Source organism: Python bivittatus, unplaced genomic scaffold (assembly GCF_059951505.1).
Source record: "Python bivittatus isolate LINGU-HERP-01145 unplaced genomic scaffold, Pbiv_v1 ctg000680_np1212, whole genome shotgun sequence".
Classification (NCBI taxonomy): domain Eukaryota; kingdom Metazoa; phylum Chordata; class Lepidosauria; order Squamata; family Pythonidae; genus Python; species Python bivittatus.
The window spans coordinates 6,450,446-6,478,319 of record NW_028277095.1 but is presented as its reverse complement, the minus strand read 5'-3'; the positions used below and the strand labels follow the sequence as shown (position 1 = coordinate 6,478,319).

General features: G+C 40.7%; 1 long non-coding RNA gene and 1 pseudogene across 2 annotated transcripts; one reads left to right on the top strand and one right to left on the bottom strand.

The window, feature by feature from the left end:
• Positions 1-1,133: 1,133 nt before the first annotated feature.
• LOC148214405 (uncharacterized) lies at positions 1,134-19,757 on the top strand. Of its 2 annotated transcripts, XR_015798116.1 has the most exons (5): positions 1,134-1,313; positions 2,060-2,241; positions 17,552-17,665; positions 18,501-19,103; positions 19,673-19,757. It is a non-coding gene; the product is annotated as an uncharacterized LOC148214405 (long non-coding RNA). The 2 variants fall into 2 exon arrangements; XR_015798115.1 differs by having other exon boundaries at positions 17,552-19,103.
• A 2,786-nt stretch (positions 19,758-22,543) lies between these two features.
• LOC103049551 (neuropeptide FF receptor 1 pseudogene) lies at positions 22,544-25,762 on the bottom strand (annotated as a pseudogene).
• Between the last annotated feature and the right edge of the window lie 2,112 nt (positions 25,763-27,874).

Below are 27,874 nucleotides of genomic sequence, written 5' to 3'. Positions count from 1 at the left end.
GCAGCCAGTGCAGATAATTTATATCCTTGTCACATTTGTCCAACAGTAGATTTCTCCTAGCAACGTCCAACTGTAGGAGCTGGTTTCTCAGTATGGTTTGGTATTTGGGTGCAGCTGCAGGTTCAACTGGAGTCTTTTCTCTTAGGTACAGTAAAGCAGTGAGGCCAAACACCTGCGTTGATCGATATGATGGGAGAAGGCATCTCCTTGGGTCCACCTGGAATACAGCTCATTGTTTGAGATGCAAGTGCCTCAGACACAGGATGTCGTGCTGCACCAGGTAGGAAAAGGTTCCAGGCAGGCACTGGTTATGTTAATTCGTACATGTTTTCTCTTAAGTTAAGCCAGACATGTTTATTGAGAAAGCACATATTCATGGACCCAGATACCTAGATAAACCTTCTATGAAGGTTTTTCAGTAGATGGTAATTATATTTCATGATAATCATCCATGGCTAATCTATGTCAGTATGTGATTTATTTCTCTCTGGCGTGGGAACTCTTGAGACGTTCAGCCATATGTTTATCTTCCCAACTCTGAGGAAGAAGCATTATGTGGAGACCCAGGAATGTTGGGTGAAATAGGGAATAGAGCAACTGGGGTTGGGAGGGAGCAGGATTTGTCCCCTGCTTTCCTTCCTTTTTCCTGCCTGCTAAGCACTGGGGAACACATGTGTTGTGGTTTTGTCCCTCTTGCTGGGCATATTTGTGTGTCTGCAACAAGCTCATTATGCTTGTACAAGAAAACACCGGGGCATCCAAAATCAATTCCCTGGGTGTGTCAATCTTGAGATTTCTCCATGCATAGGAGGATTTCCAAGAACTGGTTTTTGGAATCAAGCAAAGCCTTGGGTGAATCAACTTTTCTCCCAGGATGTTTCAAGAGTTCTGTTGACGTTCCAGAGTGGCAGATGATGTTAGGGGTCTTTAGAAGATCTCAAGTCCAATTAAGGTGAACTTTGACCACAACCTCTTCTTCTTCCTCCTTCTCCCCCTCCCCCCCTTTTTTTCCTTTAAAGACCCACTGGTATTGAACGAAGAGCAGGATGCAAAGGAGTGGTAAATCCAGAAACATGTGAATATGAATTCTATCAGCTTGATGACCCATCAAAGCCTTGTCCCTAAGCTTGGATTCTCATCTCTTCACATAGAAGAACCTGAATAAATCTCTCACATAAGCATCTTAGTCTTTTTCTGGACTTTTCTTCTTATGAAATAACAACTTGATATTGGTTTTTAATGGCACTATCTTCAGAAATTCAAAAGACATGCTCTGAACATGGTAATACTGGAACTGGAGATCACACAACAAGGTTCTTCAATTCATATTTATTCACGTTTTTATCTAGAAGGAGGGTTACTAGACAAGGATGATTGCGTTTGCTAAAGAGACATCTCATGAAGAACAGCAGAGTGCAGTATAAATGTTGGGCTAAGACTAGGGAAACCTTGGTTCAAAGAGAGCCATCGCTGGGGTGCTAGGTCCTTGATGTCTCTATAATATGTTCAAATGGTTTGGAATTTGTAAAGGTTTGATCTCATGGGTTCTTTTCTATATGTGGGTCATGGATGGAAGGACAAGCCTGAGGCGGGGTCTCTGGAAGGGCCATAAGAGAATCTGGTTGGGTCAGACCAAAGTCCAGCCTGTCCAGCCTTTTGGGCTCATGACAGTTAGCAAGGTTGTTCTGGGAAGGCAAACAGTGGACACGAAAGTGTTTTCTCTGTTTTGTGAATCCAGCCCTCTGTGTTCGTCTAGGGCACAAAAGCCACAAAATGTGGAAGAAATGCGAGGCTCTGTATATGTGTATGTGAAAGTTTATGTGTATGAGAGGGAGGGAGGGAGGGAGGGAGGGAGGGAGGGAGGGAAGGAGGGCTAACTCAACTCCTATGTCATAGAGAAAGAATGTACATCTGAAAATATTAAATGTCAGCATTAATACATTTAACTGCTTTTTACCGAAATGGAACAATATATGTAAATAAAGTGTTAATTTCACTGCATCTCCAACAACATAAATGCCGTGAGGGCATGTCTAAATGATTGTTTCTTGTTGACAAGAATATAACCGATTCGTCTGGTTGGGATTCGACGCAGTAGCTGTGGGGCTTAGGGCAGGATCCCTGTAGCCTGCAGAATTCTCCGGATGTACAGGAGTATCCATGAAATCAACCCAGATGCTCTCCGGACAGCCGTTTCTTGCGAGGAGACCCCGGAGCAGACGTCTTTGTGATCGACTTGCGGTGAGTGGCTGGGAGACGGGCTTTCTCCACCTTGTTCGAGGCTGTGGCGTAGCCGAAATTTAGGACACTAAAGCCGACCTCCCCGTTTCTAAAACACATTTGAAACGTTCTATTACTCTTTCAGATGAAGAGAGGTTTTTTTCAGCAACAGATAAGAGTATCTTCTAGGTGCTTTTCATATTTTCAACGCTTACTTAATAAAAAAACCTGGTTTGGACTTTGGGATCTACCGTATTTTTCCGACTATAAGATGATACTTTTTCTAAAATCCTTACCCTAAAAACTGAAGGGCGTCTTATTCAAGGAAGTCAGCCGAGAATCGCGCAGTTCCAAACTGCCAAACTTTGTTTCTGCAGAGAGGCTTCCTCCTATTGCTAGCCTCCAATCACGAGTGAAATAGCTTGTCTCCCAAACAGACTTCCTCCAATCACAAGCCTGGCGTAACTGATGTCAGCTGATGCTGAACAAACCGATTAGAGGTAGGCTGATTGCAGAGACAAGCTATCTGCAGTTTCACTCGTGCTTGAATGTAATCAGTTAAGCAAAAGAGCCTGGAAATAGAGCTGCAGAGAGACGGTTTGGACCTCTTCCCACCAAGTGTATCAGCTCAATGTTAACTAATTACTAAATAAAAATGTGTTCTGCACTATCTTTAAAATATTGATTTTTTAATTTTGGGCTGGAAAAGTGGGGGTCGTCTTGTACATGGGGGCGTCTTATTGTCGGAAAAATACAGTATATATTGAGCAAAGATTCAAAGGGCTGAATTATTGGGTGTTTTTATGAAACAAGTGAATTCTCTTTTTGGACTTTAAAAAGTTAATCTTGTTGAATCTGTACTAGTGAGATTGAAGCTTGAGATTGCTGGTTCAAGATTTCTGTGGGAAAGCTGCTTTTTTAAAAAACTTTGCTATGATGTTGATTGGAGGAGCTTTGTAAACAAGGGTACTCTGAGACCTTGCTTTTTACCCATTTTTTCCCCCTTGTCTCCAAGGCTTGTTATGGCCGCAGTTCAGCAAACGGAATTGAAAGAGACACTTACACATTTACTGGAAGATTTCACTACTAGAATTTTACAATTGATAAAAACTAAATTTGAAGCCTTTGAGAAAAAATTAGACAGATTTGATAGTGATATTGATTTGGAAACAAAATTGGATATTGAAAATAAGAATATTGACAATGTTACGCGGTGTGAAGTAAGGCCATCTTCAGAACTGGAAACTGGAATGAGAGACGTGGCTTTGGATGGACAGCGGGATGATTTAGTTTATTTTGAGCCTGGAGATCATGAGTTCTCTATAAAGCCCACATTTACAACAGAAATCTTTTTCAACAATATCCAGACCATAAAGCAGAAGAGTATTTTGGAGATTTTTCTCTTTTAGATGCGCAGGAAAGACAAACATATAATCTAAAAATCTATTAAAACGTCTTTTTTATTGTTAAGTAAGCATAAGAAAATAAGAAAATAGATAGATGGTAGATAGATAGATGATAGATAGATGTGAGAAACCTTTCCACCTAACCTATACTAGTTAAGCATACATCTGCACTAAAACAGGAGGACCAGAAGGGGCATTCCTTAGGCCAAAGGTGTTCCTTCCACTGAGAAAGCAGTATGATTGACTGTGGGTATTTTTCAGCAATTGTACTGGAAATGCATTTCCAACACATTTAATTGATTGTGTTTTCAAATCAGTTCAGCAATCTTGTGCTACGTGTGCTACAATTTTGCTGTTTACTAACAAGATAACAAACAATGGAAAGAAAGAAGAAACTAAATAGGTTTCTCTATACGCATTCCTTCCCTATAAAGAACTCAACATGAACGAGAAGAGGGCTGTAAAGCTATAAGGACTTTAGACAAAACCCATTCCACAGGATGTGCAGTTGAGGAAGAACCTCAAGAATGCTGCAGCTTCTTGGTGTACTTTCAGTTTGACGCCACGGCCTTTTGGATAACACGTCCAGTGCATTTAATTGGTTCTGGATTTAAATCAGTTCAGCAATCTTGTGCCACATGTGCTACAGTTTTGCTGCTTACTAACAAGTTAACGAACAACTGCACTAAAACAGGAGGACTGGAAGAGGCATTCCTCAGGATACAGGTACCTCCCAGTTCATCCCACTGAGAAAGCCGTGTGATTGATGGTGGATACTTCTGGGCAGTTGTACTGGGACTATGATGTGAACTAAAAGGATAATTGTATTGGGACTTGGAATCGATACATCTATGCGATTCTAGTTGAAATGCAGTCGGATGGCTTCCAGGTTGGCAAAGGAGACAGACAAGGCTGCCTACTCTCCCCTTATTCACTCAACCGACATGCTGAATATATATTAAGGGAAGCTGGATTGGAAAAAGACGAGTGGGATTTTAAAACGAAAGGAATAAACTTCAATAACTGGTGCTATGCTGATGACGCTACCCTGATAGCAGAAAATGCAAGGGATCTGCAAGCCTTAGTAGTAAAAGTCAAAGAGCACAGTGAAAAAATGGGACTAAAATTAAATATCGAGAAGACCCAACTAACGACAACAGGTACAACAACCAGCCTTAGAATTGACAATGAAGATATCAAAGCGGTAGCTAGTTCTGCCCTTTAGGATCAACCATCAACAAGCAGTCAAGAAATATGCCGCAGACTAAGACTCAGTAGATCAGGCATGAAGGCTTGGAAATGATATTCAGACGCCATGATGGGTTGATACCTACAAAGATCATGGTGTTTCCTGTGATATTCTATGGAAGTAAAAGTTGGACTTGAAGAAGCAGGATAGGGAGAGTATGGATGCTTTTGAACTCTGTTGTTGGAGAACACTTCTTGGACAGCCAAAAAAAAAAACCAAATAAATTATTGAATAAAACAACCCAGCATTCTCACTCAAGGCACACATGACCAGGCTCAAATTGTCCTTCTTCGAACACATCATGTGAAGGCCCAATAACTTGATGGCACATAATCAATCAATTTAAATATATAAAATATCATATAAACATTAGGCTACTAACACTTCAGACATTCTTCAGAGGAGGTGCTTTAGACCATGCCAGAGTGCACCACCTGCTTAAAGCAACTGTGACCTTTTTCAGGCTTTTGTGCCTGAAAAAAAGAGAGAGCTGGTTTGATGGGTCTCATTGAAGATGTGGCTGGTTTAAGGAGCCGACGCATTAAAAGAGCCCGTCGTTTTTCAGGGTGTGAGTTATGTTAGGGTTACATGCATCTCCTTTAGAGAGGTGCCACATGTTCCAAAGCATCGCATCCAAATCATTCCCAAAATATGCACAGCCCACATTAATACAACTTTATAAATTTACAAAAAACTAATTAATTTAATAAAAATATAAATTAATTTTAAAAATTAATGAATTCTTTAACAAAAGAATTTATAAATCGAGCCGTGCTTTATCATTGGAGGCAAGCCACTGACCTGGAGAGCTTTTCAAAAGCAATAAACATATTCATGGAGGACATGCCTATTAATTACCCGGCAAAGCGTCACTGGTAGAAACACATTGATAAAGCAGCACATGGAAGGAATCTTGACCTAATCACATGTGCTATGACATCCAGGGTAGCTTTGTGCTTTTACAATGCTCTGTCAATATTCAAATGTCTTTCATAGTCTGTGCCTCAGTGGAAGTGGGAGAGGAGGAGAATCCGTGATGACTGAACGGCAGGGACCAAGCCCGCAAGAGCATCCATGCAGAAAAGGCCGATCAGAATGCAGGCCTGACAACTGGAGCAGAAGCAGGCTGCAAAGCTATAAGGACTTTAGACAAAACCCATTCCACAGGGTGTGCAATTGAGGAAGAACCTCAAGAATGATGCAGCTTCTTGGTGTACTTTCAATTTGACACCATGGCCTTTTTGATAACATGTCCAGTACATTTAATTGATTCTGGTTTTAAATCAATTCAGCAATCTTGTGCCACGTGTGCTACAGTTTTGCTGTTTACTAACAAGTTAACAAACAATGGAAAGGAAGAAGAAACTAAACAGATCTCCCTGTACGCATTCCTTCCCTATAAAGAACTGAACATGAAGGAGTATTGATAAGAAGTACTTAATCAAGTGAGTTGAGGCACAAGGAGTAGGAGGAGGCTCTTGCAAACGTAACCCTGGTAGATCTATTTTGTAATAGTGACCATCTCTGTTGTAAATCTAGGTGCTTGCATTTTATTTTTTAGCCATAAAAACTATATTGTTTTAAGTCAAAGAATGGCTTTTGAACAAAGGGTAATAACAGATACCGCCCAAAATAAACACTGCTCCCTTTCCAAAAGCAGATATTAAAAAATCAGCTCAGTGCAAACCTGATGCCACATTCATCTCTCTTTTTGGCTTGATTAGTATTAACCATAACGTTTTGCTCATAGGATGCTGAACAAAACACGAAAAGGATTCATTCACTACCCAGGTCAAGGATGTTGTGTGACTGCAACAGAGTCAAGCTATTCACATTAGTAGATTGTGGCAGCTAGCAATCAAGCAGACTTTCTCTAGTCCTCCCTACTTTCCTTTTTGGGCAGAAAACTTGACCAGCATAATGTTTGCTGTCCCACTATCAATCTCTATCCTGCATGTGTTACCTACTACATGCTGGATGACGGTGTCCTGATTTCATGTTAGAAGCTGGGTCTCCCCTGTACAAGTCCAACACCTTAATCCCTATCTAATGCTCCCAACCCTGTTCTTGTTTAGAAAAGTGCCAAAATGTCTCTGATTTATTTTTTCAGGAGGCCCAATGACTGAATTGTTGATCATGATTGTGTCCCAACAAGTCAGTGGCTTAGTGACCATGTAGCCTTAGAGCCTTCCCCAGAGAGCTGGGTCTTCGCATCATGTGTCCATAGTAGGATAATTTCAGCCTGATCATTTTGGCTCGAGAAAAAACTCTGGGTTGATTTGCTCGATGATCCATTTGTTTGTTTTCTTAGCTCTTTATGGTATTCTCAGGACTTTTCTCCAATACCAAAGTTCAAAAATGGCAATGCCCGCGCTTCTTTAAAGTCCAACTTTCACTTCCAGAGAGTGTCACGGGGAAAACCATTGAGTACATATGCAGCTCAGGGTTGAAATACTGGGATCTTGGCGTGCCTGAGTTTGGTTTTCTTCTTGCAAACGTTTCATTACCAAACTAGGTAACATCATCAAGAATCTGACCCCAGAGAATGGGTTTGCCAGCTTTCCACGTGGGGCAGCCTGCCTGACCTCTCTTGATCAGAGTTGTTTATGTCCCTGTTTCTGATTGGCCCACCTGGTTAGCTCCGTTACCTGCATTGTTTCATCTTAGTTTCTTAGAATAGATATTATTAGAATGTCTAATTTCTTAGATATTACCCGTGGTGTTCTTGGCATTTTCGTCCCCACTATAGTAAAAGTAGTTTGTATAGGTTTTTCTTCTTGACTGCTGATTGATTGATTGATTGGTTGGTTGGTTGGTTGATTTTTATGGTCACCTAGCTTTTATACAATAAGTCTAGGAGGCTTACAATAAAAACAATGGGAAAACAGCAATAAAACAGTCATGTCACCAGGACGAGTGGGGCGACTGGGCGAGAATAGAAGATCTCGCACAGGGAGAAGAACTACATTGCGGAAAAGTACCAGTCTTCGCGGAGTACGGAGAACGAGCGAAAGACGGCAGGAGCGCCGGGGAAGAGCGCTTCTGATAGAGACCTCCTGCGGCTTCGGGACGGCAAAAACAGCAGAGTATTTGCCTTTTGACTCTGCTGTATTAAGAACGAGCAGGGAAGCCAAGAGACTGAAGGGAGGAAAACTACGAGCTGCGTGTAAGCAGCCTAACCGCTGAGACAGCATCGCCAGCTCTTCTACTTATAAATATTTAATTGAACAAAGAAAGAACTTAAAGAAAACTTTCCAGAAGAGGAATATGTCGTAAGATTCTGAATGAAAACTTTTCCGTTTGGGATTAAGAATAGATATTGAAAATCATTTAATTAATTATTTCCGGACGCCATCTTCTTCAAGGAAAAGTGAAACTGATATGCAGACTGATATTGAGACTTAAAGAACAAATATCTAACCAAGCTATAGACTAAGGTATAGATGAAGTTAAGTATATAAGAGGTTAGGGGATAGTTATTTAGGGGTATAGAAATAAGATATAGAATTGTGTTACAGTTATAGAAATAAGAAATAAGATATTATCAATAATATTATAAGAATATAAAATGAAAAAATGAAAGCAGCAGAGAAGGGGATCGGAAATTGGGGAGGGGGAATGGTTAAGGACAATGTTGGAAGATTTTACAAAAAAACACAACGCAAAATAGATTTAAGTCATTTTCAAGAATTGACATGACATGGGTCTCTACTAGCTTAACAAACAAAATTAAAGACACATCTATCCTTCCCAAGTTTTTCTCAGACCATAATCCCGTGCACTTAATATTAAATATTCATACCAGAGCTTATAGATGGAGATTAAATGAAGCTCTGTTGAGAAATGAAAAAAAAGTAGAAGGTTGCAAAAAAAAATTAAAAGAATTTTGTGAAACAAATTTAAATAATGAGGTAAATATTGATACAGTATGGGATGCAAGTAAAGCATATATGAGAGGTCTTTTTATATCTCTAAATAGCAATCTAAAAAAGGCTAACCAACAAAAATTTCAACGTTTAATGGACCAAATTAAGAATAAAGAAAAGGATCTGCAAACTCAAGCGAATGATGAGAATTTAAAACAACAACTTAAAATATTACAACAACAAACAAATATATTTATGACCGAAGATATAGAGGAGAAAATAAGATTTAGTAAACAAAAAAACTTGGAACATGCGAATAAGGTGGGAAGATGGCTAGCATTTAAATTAAGGAAAGACAGAGAGAAAAGAAATATTATGAAAATGAAAGGGAGTTATTAGATAATAAAAATATTAAAAGCATTTCACAATTTTTACTCAAATTTGTATAAACAACAAAATATATCAGAGGACAAAATAGAAATATATTTTAAAAAGCGCAACTTAAAGAAAATAACGCAGGATCATAAAGAAATGGTTAACAATCCTATCACAATACAAGAAATCAAAGATGCAATCAAAAAATTGAAGACGGGGAAAACCCCAGGACCAGATGGCTTTTCGGCAATATACTATAAACAATTTCAGGAAATGTTGATTGAACCCTTTAGGGACCTAGTAAATTCGATATTAATGGGTAAAAATCCCTACATCTTGGACAGAAGCAAATATTGCTTTAATTCCAAAAGAAAATCAGGACCCAACTTTATGCAAAAATTATAGACCCATCTCACTATTAAATAGTGATTATAAAATTTTCACTACAACTTTATCAGATAGATTAAAGAAAATTCTCCAAGAAATAATAAATAAAGACCAAAATGGATTTTTACCTCAAAGAAATATTAAAGATAACATAAGAACGGTAGTAAATGTAATTGAATATGCTCATATTCACAATGAAAAGCAAATTATGTTATTATTCCTCGATGCAGAGAAGGCATTTGATAATCTGAATTGGGAATTTTTATTTAAAATATTAGAGATTAGAGATTTTGGAGAAAATTTTATAAAAGCAATAAAAGCTATATATACAATACAAAAGGCTAAGATTATAGTTAACCAGGATGCAACAGAGGATTGCACTATAGAAAAAGGCACAAGGCAAGGATGTCCATCATCCCCATTATTATTTATTCTAGTTTTGGAGGTACTTACAGATAAGATAAGAGGGGATAAAGATATACAAGGTATAAAGATTAAAAAGGAAATTTATAAACTAAGAGCCTTTGCAGATGACCTGGTTATTACTCTCCAAGATCCCATAAAGTCAATAGATAAATTGCTAAAGACATTGCAAGAATACGGAGAATTGGCTGGTTTTAAAATAAAGGAACAAAAGAGCAAAATGATGAATCTGAATATGTCTACAAGGGATCAGAAAACTCTTGAAATTAAATCTGGCTTTCAAAATGTTAAGAAAATAAAATATCCAGGTATTGAAATAGCATCAAAGAATGTTGATCTATTCCAAAATAACTATGTAAAAGTTTGGAAGGAAATAAAACAAGATTTAGCAAGATGGGAATGTATGCAATTATCTTTGATGGGTAGAATATCTACGATTAAGATGAATATCTTGCCTAGAATTTTGTTTCTTTTTCAAACTATCCCAATAGTTATAACCGACAAAATATTTAGACAATGGCAAAAAGATATATCAAAATTCATATGGAAAGGAAAAAAACCAAGGATAAGATTTATGATATTACAAGATTCAAAAGAAAGAGGAGGTTTAGGTCTACCAGATTTAAAATTGTACTACGAAGCGTGTGGACTAGTATGGTTAAAAGATTGGATTACCTTAAAGAATAGTAAATTATTAAATTTGGAGGGTCATAATAATACATTTGGATGGCATGGTTATTTATGGTATAACAAGATGGAAGCTAATAAATTATTCACAAACCATGTCATAAGAAAATCACTACTTAAAATTTGGGACAAATATAAACAAATTTTGTTACCTAGTTTACCGCTATGGACCTCTCCTCAAGAGGCTACCTCACGAAATGATAACTGGGAAAATATGAATTGGCTTAAAGATGAAGATTTATTAAAATTCAAAGAATTAAAATACTCAATGAAATCAAGGGAAGAATTAACGAAGGAGGGACACGACTGTAATTGGTTTACATATGCCCAGCTAGTAGTACAATTTAAAAAAGATACAAAAAGTTTTACATTTTCCAAAAAATTCGATAAATGGGATAAAACATTACTGAAGGAGGAAGACCATCTTATATCAAAAATCTATAAAAAATTGTTACAAATTAAAACAGACAAATTCAAAATTAAGGATTGTATGATTAAGTGGGAAGAAAATTTTGGTTATGAAATTAAATATGAGGAATGGGTAAAGATGTGGACAAAAGACTTAAAAACTACACTTAGTTATAACTTAAAAGAAAACTTCTATAAAATGATGTTTAGGTGGTATATTACCCCAGAAAAATTATGTAAAATGAATAGAATATAACAAATGTTTGTTGGAAATGTAAAACGGAAACAGGAACATTTTTCCATATCTGGTGGACCTGTAGAAGAGCAAAAAAATATTGGGATGGAATTCATAAGATTATTGGTATTATGTTAAAGATAAATATTGAGAAAAAGCCGGAATTTTATCTATTAGGATTTATGGACAATCAACTCCAACAGAAACATGGGAAAATATGATTACATCTAATTATCGCAGCTAGAATTGTATATGCACAACATTGGAAAGAAGATTATATACCCACAATAGAAGAATGGACGATAAAAGTTCTTGATTTGGTCCAGATGGCAAAACTTACAGAACAATAATAAAGGACAATAATATGGACAAATCTCAAAATAATTGGAAACCCTTCCTGGACTATATTGAGAAAACACAAAATATACAAATGGATATATTATAATATTGAAATAATAAGAATGAAATTAAATACAGAAAATGTTTATATCATTAGTAATAATTTCCTCAAAAGGAAAGTAGGAAGTTTCTTTGTTTGCTTACGTGGTTTTTTCTTTTTCTTTTCTTTTTTCTGTTTATTTGTTTTGTTTTGTTTAAGGTATGTCTTTTGTAAAAGGCTTTTAGATGTCTGTCTGATTTTTATGTTTTGTATTGTTTTATGTAAATTGGATATTTTACTTGTTTAATACAAATTAAAAAAAACCCAATCACGTCACCTACAGGCAAAGCAACACAGTCCCCACCATGACCCCATCTGCTACTCATTTTATTATTTTAATATGTTACTTATTGCCTAAAGTTGCTGGGACAATGGAGGCAGCAACTCATACACTGAACAGAAAAATACATTATTCATTATATATATGATCACTGTTGGTGATCAGTGTCAATGCTCATAATGCTGCTTGAGAGAAATCACTGGATTAACACAGCATAAGGCAGTTTTCTAAGGGCTGAAACCAAAGATACAGTGGTACCTCTAGTTAGGAACTTAATCCGTTCCATGACCCTGGTTGCAACTCGAGTTGGTCTCAAGTCGAGGTAAAGTTTCCCATAAGGTTCAATGTAAATACGGTTAATCCGTTCCGCCCTCCGAATTTGGTCGCACCACGAGGTAAATTTCCCCCATAAGGCTCAATGTAAATACGGCTAAACAGTTCTGAAACATGTGCATTTTATTTTTAAACCTCCAAAACCTTCCAAATGCCACAAAAACCTTCCAAACGCCACAAAACACACCACAAGCCTCACTGAACATCTCCTTGCTACCGCAATGTCGCCCACAGGAAGCACAGTGAAAAAATGGGACTAAAATTACATATCGAGAAGACCCAACTAATGACAACAGGTAGAACAACCGGCCTTAGAACTGACAATGAAGATATCAAAGCGGTGGGTAGTTCTGCCTTTTAGGATCAACCATCAACAGTGAAGGAACAAGCAGTCAAGAAATACGCTGCAGACCAGCACTCAGTAGGTCAGGCAAGAAGGCCTTGGAAATGATGTTCAGACGCCATGATGGGTTGATACCTACAAAGATCATGGTGTTTCCTGTGATATTCTACGGAAGTGGAAGTTGGACTTTGAAGAAGCAGGATAGGGAGAGTATGGATGCTTTTGAACTCTGTTGTTGGAGAATACTCCTTGGACAGCCAAAAAAACAAACGAAATGAATTATTGAACAAAATTACCCAGCGTTCTCACTCAAGGCACACATGACCGGGCTCAAATTGTCCTTCTTTGGACACATCATGTGAAGGCCCAGTTCTCTGGAGAAGGCTCTAATGCTTGGAAAGGTGGAAGGAAAGAAAGAAAGAAAGAAAGAAAGAAAGAAAGAAAGAAAGAAAGAAAGAAAGAAAGAAAGAAAGAAAGAAAGAAAGAAAGAGGACCCCAGTAGCAAGGTGAAGAGGTGACCTGTGAACCATTGGAAGACCTGAAGAACCAGGTTAGGGATAGATCGTCAGGGAGAAAATCTATCTATGTGGTCACTAGGAGTCGACAATAACTTGATGGCACATATTCAATCAATTTAAATATATAAAATATCATATAAACATTAGGATACTAACACTTCAGACATTCTTTAGAGGAGATGCTTTAGAACATGCCAGAGTGCAGCACCTGCTTAAAGCAGCTGTACCCTTTTTCAGGCTTTTGTGCCTGACAAAAGAGAGAGCTGGTTTGATGAGTCTCATTGAAGATGTGGCTGGTTTAAGGAGATGATGCATTAAAAGAGCTGGTCCTTTTTTCAGGGTGTGAGTTATGTTTGTAAGAGTTGCCACATTCAGCGCCGAATGAAACTTTCACGAAACATAGGTGCAGTCAAACAGGTTTACTCCGGTGTAATGCGGATAGATACAAACGAAGCCAGGGTTGGCTTGGCACAGATTACATATCGTTTTATAGGCAACCCGTTCCCACGCTTTGCCAGCCCCGCCTTTCGCCCCTGGCTCTCCCCCCCTCCGTTCGATGGCAGGTTCAGTCAGAGTCCTTTGTTTCTTGGCCGTCTTGCTCGCGAGGCAGGTCCCGTGCGGCTGACTCACGATTGCGCTTGATGGGCGGCTGATCGCGGCTTGAACTGTGGAGCTCTTTGTTGCTGTTGTTGGCGGCATGCCTGCGGCGCCTGGGGAACTCCCGCTTGTTACAAGATAATAGAATCCTAGCTGGGCAGAATGGCGGCTAGCTTGTCTGGCATGCGCTGAACCGGGCTGAACCTGAGAATGTTAGGGTTAGATGCATCTCCTTTAGAGAGGTGCCACATGTTCCAAAGCATCACATCCAAATCATTCCCAAAATATGCGTAGCCCAAATTAAGACAACTTTATAAATGTACCAAAGATCAATTAATTTATTACAATTAATTAATTTAATAAGAATATACATTAATTTTTAAAATTAATGAATTCTTTAAGAAAAGAATTTATAAATCGAGCCATGCTTTATCACTGGAGGCAAGCCACTGACCTGGAGAGCTTTTCAAAAGCAATAAACATATTCATGGAGGACATGCCTATTAATTACCCGGCAAAGTGTCACTGGTAGAAACAGATTGATAAAGCAGCACATAGAAGGAATCGTGACCCAGTCTTGACCCAATGTAAAAGGGTTACGAGAATCCAAGAAACAAAACGTAATCTTAGCATATTTAAAGGCACATATTGCTTATCTACAAGAGACTCATCTAATGGAACAGGATAAACCTCTGTTAATGAATCAACATTAATCAACATTGGGACTGAAAAAAAACCATGATTCCTGAGGGGAACAATTAAGACTTATATGGAAGAATTGAATTAGTAGACCCTGGGCGTTTGATGTATCCAACTGAAAGAGAATTTTATTCAAACGTACATCAGAATTTTTTTAGGCTTAATGCTTTTTTAATATCATTGACTTTCTATCATCAAATTCAAGAATATAACATTGATGTTTGTTGTATCTGATCATAGTGCAATCACCTTGAAATGTGTGCTTCAGAAACTGGTTACCGTATTGAGAAACTGGTATCTCAATGTTTCCCTATTGAATGATAAAGAATTTGTACAACAAAGGCCGGTAGAGACCTTACAATATTTTCATTTGAATTCAGAAACATCAAGTGCCCAAATGTTTGAATGGGAAGCATATAAAGCATACATTCGAGGTTGAATTATTGCTTATGCACCACACAACAATAAGTTCAAAAGTAAAAGGGAAAATAATTAGAAAGATGAATTGAAATATTTATGGGCATAGAGGGTTAGATGCCCATCTACAGTTTGTACAGAGGAATACAGAAAAGGAAATATGAATTAACTAGTATAATATCACCGCAGAGACAATTTATATTTACGACAGAGATACCGGGAAAACAGAGAAAGACCTGGTAAAAGCTTGGTTAAATTTTGCCTAATTGCTTAAAGCAAAAGAAAAATAGGGCAATGATTCCAGTCATTAGAGGTGAAAGAGATGAAATGTATAAAACCTCAATGCATATTAATTTTATTAATACCAATATCTCTGAATGAAGATACAGAAAGTTTTTAAAACAAAATTAACCTACCACATTTACATGACACACAAAAACATCTCTTATTTGCTCCACTATCTGAGGTAGAGATTAAACAAGTAATTTTAAATATGGCAAGTGGTAAAACACCAGGATTAGATGGCTTCCCTATTGAGTGGTAGAAAACATTTTTAGATCTTTGGATGCCAAAACTTTGCCAAGTCTGTAACGAGATGTTTCGTAAGGGAATTTTATTACTGGCATTTGATCAGGCTTATATTACAGTTATACCAAAAGCAGGTAAATATTACACTGAGGGTGCTAATTATCATCATTGATTAATGTTGATACAAAGATTTTAACAGCAGTGTTAGCAAACAGATTACAGTAAGCAATATTGTTTGTTATTAAGAATGATCAAGCAGGGTTTATAAAAACTAGGCAAGCAGCAGACAATGTTAGGTTAATTGCAGATTTAATGAATCTTTAATGAATAGAAACAAAGATCAATTTGTAATTTTATCATCAGATGCTGAAAAAGCCTTTGACGAAATACATAAACAGTACATGTTTGCCGTACGAAATAGATTTAAACAGTGCTGCCTTTTGAAAGGCGGATTGATCCAGGATATTAAAAAACCAGGCCACTGCAAGGCACAGGCCACATTCACATCTCTTTGGCAGCAAATTCAAAAGGCAGGATTATGGTTTGCTCCTACATTCTCTGCCAAAAAACTATTCAATTACTGTTCATGCACTAGAAATAAGAGACATGGCAGATCTTAATTTTGTCATAAATCATATACAAGATTTTAATTTGCTTAACTCTCAAAAGGAAAAATCAACATCGCTTTAGACTCAGTTTGCAAAGCCAGATAGAGGGAGAAGCCGTAGTCCCATGTTAAAGGCCTGGATCACTTGCAAGCCCATTCTCCTAAGGAAACGAAACCAGGAACTCTGGCCTGACAACATTTCAGAGAGAATAAACCTGAAACACCAGCCTGAACATTTCAGAGACAATGAGGCATTCCACCATCAGAAAAAGGAACTCTAAATCATAATGTAATTAATGCCGTTACCTGCATTGTTTCATCTTAGTTTCTTAGAATAGATTTTATTAGAATGTCTAATTTCTTAGATACTGCCCTTGGCGTTCTCCGTATTTTTGTCCCCACTGTACTAAAAGCAGTTTGTACAGGTTTCTCTTCTTGGATGTTGATTGAATGATTGATTGACTGATTGACTGATTTCTATGGTCATCTAGCTTATATACAGTAATTCTAGGTGGCTCACAAGAAAACCAGTGAAAACAGCAATAAAACAATCACGTCACCCATAGGCAAAGCAACACAATCCCCACCACGACCCCATTTGCTTCTCATTCTCTTAATTGCATATGGTCTAGACCTGCATGGACAATAGAGGCAGCTTGTACATTGACAAATACATAGAAATATATGCACTGATGAGAGAAATCACCAAAGATATTCACTTTCCTGATACAGAAAAAACAAAATAAAATTAGAGCCGCCTGTGGATTTGATATTGGCCAATGGATTTGACATTAGCAGATTGTTAGCACAGCGCAACTCTACGTCGCAGAGCAGAAGAATATGATGATGCCGCCAGTGCTTCAGAATGGGGAGTTTACATCATGGGTATCCCAGAGGGGTGGGTCAAAATCAGCAAAACGGCGGGTGCAGTGTCAGGGATGCCACCTTGCAGATTTTGATATTCCACCCCCCATCCCACCCCCGTTTCAGATCCTCGCGTTCCCTCAAGTAATTTGTTCACAGATCTCTATAAAGATGCATTTTGGAAATCATGAATCTTTTAATCATTATGAAAGCTTGAAAGAATTCTCCAGGTATCTTTGCCTTGATCTAGAGCTCATAGATGAACAGGGACAGTGTCCCTCAGCTCAAGGCAGGTGATCCCAGAGGCTCTGTCACTTGCAGCCTCCCAGGACCTTCCGTCCTGACCTCCATCTGCGGGCCTTTCTTTCAAGCTGTCCCTTCAGACTTCAGGAGAAAAAACATTTAAAGAGATTTTCTGCCCCTTCTGCCATGTGACAGACTCAGATTTCCTCTCCGCATTCTGAAAGCTGTGAACTTTCTTTTCCAGACTTTCACTCCAGAAGACTCACATTTCTTTTCTCTCTTTCATGGAATCTTCTTGCTGTTCTGGGCCAATAACCACCTGGAAGAAGCCATCTCAGTGTTCCTGGAAAGTGGGGATCTTATCTCAACAAGGACTAAGAGTTGGACAAAGCAGCTCTTTGCACTTTTAACAGAAGGTCTCTTACAGGAGATCGACGGGAGAGGACGCAGCTCCCCTCAAGCAGTGCCAGAGGGCAGAGAGCCAGCATGCAGGGCCAACGCAGGACGAAGGCACCCAAGGATGATTCTGGCTTGTGAGATGGTAGGAAATAGTGTGAGGAAGTCCCACCTCCAAGGGTAGGACAGCCAATTGCCAGGGGGTCTACAATCTTGAGGACTCCAAATAGGCAGGGGGCATCTTGGGGGAAGGTGAGGAGGAGGCTGGATGTCTGGCTGCTTGAACCTCTCACGTTCTGCAGGAGAGTTTCCATCCAGCCATAATTTCATTTTTTTCTTACCACGTTGCTCAGAAGCCAATGAAATGCTTCCCCTTTACTTCATCTACAAAACGAACACCAGGTGTTTATGAAGGAAATATTTTCCTTCTCGCAGTAGATTATCTTCTCGTGTGCGGCTTGCACAGAAAGGGGAGGCGATGCTCTGGGCTGACCTCGTTGTGCAAAGGAGATCCGACAGCACACCCTCTGGAGATGGCAAACTTAACCTAGCGGGCTTTTTCCAAAGTTCGGCTGGACCGACTTCTCCTTCATGCTGGCTACGTGCCAAGGAGCGTGCACGCTGCATCTCTTTGACTTCCAGCTTAAAGGTGGCAACCAAGCTCCTTATTCATCTGAGCAAATCATTACCGTACCGCTTGCAAAGGTCTAGGGATGCCAGGAGAAAGGCTGCTTGCATAATTTCTACAACCCAGGCTTGTAGTCTCCTAACTGGGCCACAAAATACCTCCTGGATTAATACAGAAGTCCTTTGATAATCAGGGCTCCTTACAAATCTCGGAAATAAGTAACAAATGCAGAGAAGTGATATCCTTGTCACACTTGTGCAACAGCAGATTTCTCAGAACAGCCTGCAACTGTAGGAGTTGGTTTCTTGGTACGGTTTGGTGATTTGGGTTCAACTGGAGTCTTTTCTCTTAGGTGACGTGCTGAGGCCAAACACTGCATTGATCGATAGGATGGGAGAAGTCATCTCGTTGGATCCGCCTGGAATACAGCTCGTTGCTTGAGATGCGAGTGCCGTCAAGATAGGATGCAGTGCAGGCAATGTAGGAAAGGTTCCAGGCAGGAACTCGATGCATTAATTGAGCCATGGTTTCTAAGAGTAGGACAGCCAATTGCCTGGGGTCTACCATCTTGAGGACTCCAGATGGGCAGGCGGCATCCATCGAGGAGGAGCCTGGATGTCTGGCTGCATGAACCTCTCACGTTCTGCTGGAGATTTTGTATCCTTACCGTGTTGTTCTGGAACTGATGAAATACTTCCTGTTTATTGCATCTACAAAAGAAGCACCAGCTATCTATGATGGAAATGTTTTCCTTTTGGCAACGGCTATTTTGGCACAACTTTCTGCCAGAAATGAAAAAAAGTGCACAAGGGGCGGTCTCGGTTTTTACATTGCCATCTTTTGTATAAATTGCATAGATCGGAAGGCAGATTTCATGCTGACCTCAGAGAGAAGTGCGACTCCTGGTCATTCCTCCCTACCAAGAGTTTCCTGGATGTTCCCCAAAGCCAAGATGGTAAGTACAATTTGTTGCTCTCCCTTTGCAACAAGAGCTTGATGAGACTTGGACCGAACAAGGGGATGGCTGGAGGAATGAGATGGACACTTTGAGACAATCTCTCTCTCTCAACTGAACCACCTTATAGGGTTGTGGCTGTGGGGAAAATAATAGGGGCATCATTCTGTACATTGTTTAGATAAAATAAAGGTAGAAATACATAAATACGTGAAGATCAAATGCCATCGGAGGTTCTTTGGAACCCCAGAAGGGGGATAGTACAAAAGGAACTAGTAGCAAAAGCAATGAATAGCATGTTGGGGGGTGTGGGATGAGTGCAAAATCCCGACTTTGTTGGTGTGACTTTTGGGCAAGGGCTCAAGCGGATATTGTTTATTTTGTAGCTATTTAGTAGGAGATCCGAATACTCACAAGATAGTAAACTGAACCTCGAGGGCTTTTTCCAAAGTTCATGAGCAAGACCAGCACATTATCAAAGAGAACCTTAGAAAGACTTTGAACAGCCAATTTCTCAGACAACTAGTAAGTTCTCTGGTGGCTGATTTTTTCTTATCTTCCTTTTTCAGAGAGTCTTCTTCAGCCTGATCATCTTCTCTTTCACGCTGGCTACATGTCAAGGAGACTGCCTCATTGTGCCCAAGTTTGAAGATGGTAACCAAGCTCCTTATTCATCTGAGCAAATACTTATTTTATGGCTTGCAAAGGTCTAGAAATGTCAGGAGAAAAGTTGCTTGCTTAATTTCTACAAGCCAGGTTTCCATCAAAAGTCTCCTATCTAGGCCAGAAAAGACCTTCTGTAATAATTCAGAAGTCCTTGGATAATCAGGGGTCCTTACTAATCTAATAATTAAGAAAAGTAAAATTGTACTGTATGCAGCAAGTGTAGATAATTTATATCCTTCTCAGGTTTGTCCAACAGTAGATTTCTCACAGCAGCTTCCAAATTAGGAAGTGGTTTCTCGGTACAGTTTGGTGATTTGGGTGCAGCTGCAGGTTCAACTGGAGTCTTTTCTCTTAGGTAAAGTGGTGACGCCAAAGGCATGCATTGATCCCTTTGATCAGACAAGGCATCTCCTTGGGTCCACCTGGAATACAGCTGATTGCTACAGATGTGTGTGCCAGAGACGCAGGATATTGTGCTGTACCAGGTAGGAAAAGGTTCCAGGCAGGCACTGGTTGTGTTAATTTGCACATGTTTTCTCTTAAGTTAAGCCAGACATGTTTATTGAAAAAGCACATATTCATGGACCCAGACACATAGATAAACCTTCTATGAAGGTTTTTCAGGAGATGGTACTTCATGATAATCATCCATGGCTAATGTATGTCAGCATGTGATCTGATTCTCTCTGGCTGAGGAACTCTTGAGAAGTTCAGCCATATGTTTATCTTTCCAACGCTGAGGAAGAAGCATTCTGTGGAGACCCAGGATTGTTGGATGAAATAGGGAATAGAGGAACTGGGATTGGGATTGGGAGGAAGCAGGATTTGTCTCCTGCTTTCCTTCCTTTCTCCTGCCTGCTCAGTCCTGGGGAACACCCGTGCTGTTATTTTGTCCCTGCTCCTGGGCATAGTTGCATGTCTGCTACAAGAAAACACCGGGGCATCCAAAATCAATTCCCTGGGTGTGTCAATCTTGAGATTTCTCCATGCATAGGAGGATTTCCTAGAGCTGGTTTTTGGAATCAAGCAAAGCCTTGGGTGAATCAACCTTTTCCCAGGAAGTTTCAAAAGTTCTGTGCCAGTTCTAAGGTGCAGATGATCTGAGGGGTCTTTAGAAGATCGTTGCCAATTAAAGTCAACTTTGACTGACCACAACCTCTTCATCTTCCTCCTCCTCCCCCTCCCTTTTTTTCCCCTTTAAAGATGCGGCCGTGTTAAACGAGGTCCCGGATGCACCGCAGTGCTAAATCTCAAAACATGTGAATATACATATCAGCCCGATGACCCATCGAACAATTGTTCCTAAGCTTGGATTCTCATGTCTTCACATAGAGGAACCTGAATAAATCTCTCACATAAGCATCTTAGTCTTAAACTTAAGATAAAGCCAAAGGAATGAAAATATAACTTGAGAAAGCGACTCGGACAAGACCCTCCCTATTTCTCATGAAGATAAAGGGAGGGGGGAGCGCATTCAGACTTGCAAGTTTCCGTGACTGTAACCCTATCATTAAAATAGTATTAGCATTCATAACTTTGGTTTCCTAGTCTGGCCTGCCTCAAAGGGGTGACAGTGTACTTCAGAAAGCTTTCCCCGTTCCTTGACTTCCGTGCCAGAAAAAGCTTCACCTGCAAGTTTTGGGCATTTCAGAAAGTGTTGAATCAGGCTTGGCAAGTGGTAAAATGAAGCGTGAGCGTGTCCTTAGGAGGGTTTAAAAAACTTAAGATGGTGGCCAGAACTGCCCAATTGAAGGCCCATCTCTCTTTAGCTGTGTAAAAAGGGACTTGGCCTTTGATCCCCACCATCTTGAATTTTTTTTTGAAATCCCCCCTCCCCATTCCCCTCCCCAAAATCCTGTAGTGGAAGAATACATTGTGCCCCTTGCACAACAAATGAGAAAATGGTTTGTATGAATGCTGTTTTACCGATTTAACTTTCACTTAAATCCGCTGCAAGGAAAAAATTAGCAAATCCAGATAATCCTTCTTGCCAGTTTTCACAGTTCCCAAAATATTCAAAATCATTCTCCATGTTCGCAACAAGAAGTCATAGAGCTCCTTTTGGGTTTTATCTGTTCTGTGCAGATAAGCTTTGTTGAATTTAACCATCTTGCGGGGAATTTAGGCGATAGGGAATCTCTTGGGGAGAAAATAGTTGGATCCCTGCAAAGATCCTTTCTGGGGAAGCCCTGACACATTGCAAAGGAAATATATAAATATACTGTATTTTTCCGTCTACAAGACGATACTTTTTTCTAAAATCGTTCCGCTAAAATTGAAGGGCGTCTTATGCAGGGAAGTAAGCCGAGGAGAGAACCGCACGGTTGTGAAACCGCCCATATTTTGACTCTTCAAAGAGGCTTCCTCCTACCACGAGCCTCCAATCACGAGTGAAATAGCTTGTCTCTGCAAACAGACTTCCTCCAATCACGAGCCTTATGTAATTGACGTCAGCTGATGCTGAGCAAACCAATTGGAGGAAGTCTGTTTGCAGAGACAAGCTATCAGCAGTTTCACTTGTGATTGAATGTAATCAGTTATGCAAAAGAGCATGGAAGTAGAGCTGCAGAGAGAGAGTTTGGACCTCCTCCCACTGAGAGTATCATGTAAATGTTACCTAATTACGAAATGAAAATGTGTTCTGCTTCACCTTTAAAATATGGATTTCTAAATTTTGGGTTGGAAAAGTGGGGTCATCTTATACATGGGGTCATCTTATAGATGGAAAATACAGTACCTTTGAAGCACATCTGGAAGGTGAGTGCTCACCCTTTCCTATTTCAGCTGAGATTTATTGAACACAGGACAAAATGCCTTTTGCACAGGGCCAGAAGGCCAATGCAGTGGCAACATTTTCTCATGATTTGAAGTCCCAGTGCAGCTCATTTTGTTTTGGCTACACAAAGTGTGTGGAACCAGATGTTGCGGTTTGTAAACCTCAGAGGCTTTTTACCACGTATAATTCATCTTTCTCAGTCTGGAGTTGTTAAAAATAGACCAGCATTGGATCATTAGGTTTGTTAGTAGTCTCAATATTTTGGATTTTAATACGGTTGGACTATGTAGTATGAGGGGCGTTAGAGGCGGAAAAAGCTTTTGCTATGGTTCCGATCAATTTCATCTCAAAATGCATTTGATATGGATTGGATCCTTTTGTAAGAGGCCCTACAAAACATTCAGGAAACCACAGTAAAAGAAACCAGTACGGGATTAATTCAGTTATCATGGTATAGTGAACATCACATTCAGTACAAACTTTGTAGATGTGGTGCGGAGGACAATGTCTCGTTAACCAATGAAACTGTTTAATCAATGTGGGAAAAACCTGGCTTTCTTATGCTTACCGTACCTCCTTTTTAAAGTGAGAAATGGCTGGTTTGGTTAAGGTGAGTCCTCTTTATCTCAGGTGAGTTATGGGATTTTGTATCAAGTCTCCCAGGGGGAGGTCGAAAAGTCAAGATTGTATCCATGATGGCATCACTATCTGGACTTATATGACCTTCCTTGCAAACACTCCTGAAGTTTCCTGTCCCCGGGAGGGCCTCTTCCAGGGAGCTCACCCAGCACCCAGTTGGCTGTCTTTACAGCATCAGTGGGAGATCTTTCCACATATTCCTGGCAATTTTAGCTGCTTTTTGGTACCCATTTTGGTGCCCAGAGTAAGCATTCTTATTCTGCTTCCTCTGTATGTGGTCGTGACCATTTGTTGAGGCTGGTTGGCGGCTTGAGTTAGTTGTTTCTATTCTTTGCAGTCTGCTCATTTTGCTTGTAGGCTTTATTCGTTCAAATAATCCATTCCACCCAGTGAAATCACGACAATGGGAAGCCGTAAAACCAAGCATTGTGTTATACAATCTTACACAATCATTGGTGGCGTTCTTCTCTTTTTCTGTCTACCCGAATAATCCTTAGTGAATCTCCTGTGAAAGAAGCTATCCGTTCTGCGGTTTCCCTTGCAGCATTTTGGCCTTTCTGTACTCATGTGGACTAGAAAACTGCTTTTACCAACAAGGAAATACGTTTCTCAAATAGTTGTACTCATGCTACTTTTGCGGCATAGCCACTGAATTCCTCTTTCAGGACAGGGCATCCAGTTCGTGCACGCTCTGCTTCTTCTTATCAGTTTAAGCTTCCCAGACAAGAGACGCGCGCCAGTTGCATTTTGCATTCCGACATTTCTGGGTTTGTTCTATTTTTAACCTTTTTAATTATACTTTTAAAAAGACATTGGGCTAAAAGTAGGTGAGGAATTGCTACATATACTCCACAGCTAAGCAGTGTGAAATGAAATTCAAAGTCCAGTCGACTGAAAGGGGGCAGTGTTTAAGTGAGGACATCATTCTGAAAGAACATGCAAGACTTTGTTGGAAAATAGGCCAGTAGAGTTTGCATTTGTCCTTTTATGGATCCTAACAGAGACAATCAAAACTGAAATTTTAACCACGTCATCTTTCTCCCAATTGCCTTTGGCACAATTGGACTTTTGTGTTGCGGGCAGACTGGTCTTAATTTTAATAATATGCCAATTTAATGCTTCCTCTACTCTGTCGTTCAAAATGCACAGATCAGGTCCTTTTTTTCCTCCCTGATTTTTTTCCCTCATAACTCCTTTTGTCCCCTGCTTATTTATTCATTCATAAGACTTACATAACTGCCCATCTTAAGCCTCCTAATCCTGAGTGGCTGGCAAGCAGCAATCAAAACAGCAAAAACATAAAAACCGTTGCAACAACACTTGGTGGATCTTTCGGGGAAGGGGTGCCAAAGGGCAGGGGCCATTACTGAACAGGCACACTGCCTAGGTCCCACTTCATGGCAACATTTCAGGCAGTGTTTCTCAAACTTGGCAACTCTAAGAGGTGTGGACTTCAACTTCCAGCATGCTGGCTGGGGAATTCTGGGAGTTGAGTCCACACACACCTTAAAGTCAACACAGTTGAGAAACCCTCTTCTGCATAATACAACAATGACTGGCTGAGATTTGGGGGAATGGGAAGGATGGGAAAAGATGTTTTTTTTCATTGACACCATCCCTGTTCTTCATTGCTTTAGCAGTTCTTAGGTTTGGGTTTCTCCCAAGCCTGGTTAAGCACATGGTAAGTCATAATTTCATCAATGTCTTCTATGATAAGACTTGGGCACTTGGGTTGAGTTTTTCTTGAGGACAGGCGGGTGGATGGTGAGTTTGCTCGTGTGAAGACTTTGTTGGACGTACCAAAGCTGATGGGACCCAGGGGGTGCTCAGAATAAGGTTCCTGATGGCTCATCTCCTGGGAGCAGAACTGGAACTTAAAAGCAGCCTGAAAGCCCCTTCTGAAGTTTTCATTATAGTAGCCATAAATGACAGGGTTGATGCTACTGTTAGAAAAAGCCAGCCAGTGAGCAAAAGGGAAGAAGTAACTAGTTAGCAAGTTCAGATGATTGTCAGCCAAATCCACGTAATCCACCAGAAGCATTAGAGTCCACAAAGGTAACCAGGAGATCATGAAGAGGAGAGCAACCAAGATTAGCATCTTGATGACTTTGATTCTCTTTTTGGAGGTACCATTGGTTCTGCCAGCACAAGAGAGATATTCAGGGACTGGCACAGTAGAACTGCAAAGCTTTAGGCAAACCGTTCCATACATGAAGACAATGAGGGTCAAGGGCACCAAATAGATATGGACAAAGAGAATAGTGGTGTAGAGCTTTCTCATGCTGTTGTCTGACCAAGCTTCAAAGCAGGTATAGAGGGGGTACGTGGTATTCTTGCCATTACCAAGCACCATGTAGTGGTCTTCCAAGCGACCAACGGTGAGCATGATGGCTGAAGGGCACATAATAGCTATGGAGAGCGACCACACCACAATAATAATCACTGCAGCCTTTGGAAGACTGAGCCTCTCTCGGAAAGGCAGAACAATGCAGTGGAATCTGGAGGAGGTAGAGGTGGAAACCGAATTAGCAGAAGCAAAACTAATCTGTATTAACTTTTCCCCAGCCTGGTACCTGTTTCAGGATTTGGACTTCAACTCCAAAAATTGCTAAACAGCATTAGCACAGAATGTGGTGGACATAAGAGAGATGTGGGTACCACTTCTAGTCCACACACACACACACACACACACACACACCACACACAGGTTCAGCTCACACACAGTGCTTATTGAAAGTTAAACCCAGTTAACATACTTGCTGAGTTTAACAGTGACCAAAGAAATCAACCATGTTGTGGCTTAATGTGATGGCCTGATTCTCCCAGCATACTAAGACAATTGTCTAAGTGCATTGTATGAAACCAGTGATACACCGTATGAATGCCCACAGTTACAGATGGACACACACCCAAATGTTCAAACACACAATTCTCTCTCTGGGGTCAAAGCTCAGGTTTGGCACCTCAGCTCTACCCAGATCCAAACAAGGCTTATTTTGTGGGTGTCCATGGCATGGTATCCAAAAAGTCAAGATGGCAAACGCAATCACATGATTGAAGCCACGCTCCTCTTTTATGTGTCTTCAGTTGCATAGTCATGGGCCCGTTCTTGACTTTTTTGTTCCCCACAGATGTCCCTGCCCTCTTCCTCCTTCCTCCTTCATCACAGATCCACAAGGTGTTAACCGACCTACCTGTCCATGGCAATAGCCACTAGGGTAAAGACAGAAGCAGAGACAGATGTTCCCTGAATGAGGCCGCTCATGGTACAGATCACCTGGTTGAAAGGCCAGCCTGTTGGATCAGAGCACAAAGAGACTTCCAGTTGTTCTACAGTATAGTATCATCATCATCATCATCATCATCATCATCATCATCATCATCATCATCTTTATTATGGTCACAGACCAGAATTACAATAAAAATACATTGAAATACATTGAAGGACATTAAAAATACATTAAATAAAGTGAGCAGAACATGATAATACATTTACTGATAGGTGGGATCATCAGTGGGCAGTCAAAATCTGCCTAGTTTTGCAGACAGTATAACAAAATTTAGCTACGTTCAGGGAAACTAAATCATTCTGATCAGATAGCAGCAACTGGACGTAAAAAAGATCAGAATTCCCTGGATATTTTATCAGATGAGGAGTTATTAAATGGGTTCATGAGGCCTTATAGAAAATACAGTATAACAGGACATGTCTACAGTGTCAGGTTCGGTCAGCACGGGGCTTCAGGGAAGCTCGCAGCCAGACCACGCGGAATCCACCGGCGGTAGCTAGCGGGGAAAAGAGGAACTGAAAGCGCCGCTAGTTAATGGGCCACCTGCGCCCAGCCAAACAGGAAAACCGCAGCGGAAGCTTTTAACTATAAACTGATAACGGCGCGAGCCAGCAATGAACGGGGCCGCAGGCAGCGAAACAAGATCGCAACGCAGCACAGAACCCGCGGGCTTGCACGTAACGGGGAGGAACCAACCCAGCCGGAGGGGGACTGGCAATCAAGGACAATGGACCCTGACCGAACCTGCCATCATGGAAAATCAAGGGGGATTATTGGGGGGCCGATAATCCGCAGCAGCAACGTGATCGCGAGGCGGGAAAAAAGCGCGGGAAGGGGGGAATATAACAAGTAATGCAATTGTACCAAGCCAGTCCTGGCTTTGCTTGTGACTACTACGTTACGCATGAGTAAACCTCCTTTGTGAACCACACGTGTCATGAGAGTTTCTCTGTCTAACGGGGCAAACCTCACATAAAGCCAGGACTCACCGTTAGCGCTACCCGGTACCACCGAGGAGCGTTTCCCTTTCCAATACAGGCATGACCAGCGACGAGGAATCCACGGGTCAGCTGGAGCACGAGGGGCCCAGGCTCGAGGAGGGACGGTCAGAGCCACCCGGGAGCGACGGGACAGCGACCAGGACCGGGCGCCCTCCAGCCGAGCGGTGGTCGATGTGCGTGAACCAAGGGTCAGACGGTTCAGGCGTCACGATGACCCGAGGTTCAGGGTCCCGGAACCGCGAGTGGGACGAGAAGTTCACCTGACTAGAGGAGAGAGTCGAGCGGCGCCTAGACGCCATGGAGGCGATGCTCCAGACCCTGCTACAGAGAGTGGGACCATCGGCAGTGAGCGATGGGGCGAGCAACGGGGGTGGCGGTCCGGCACCCCAGCCGGCACCG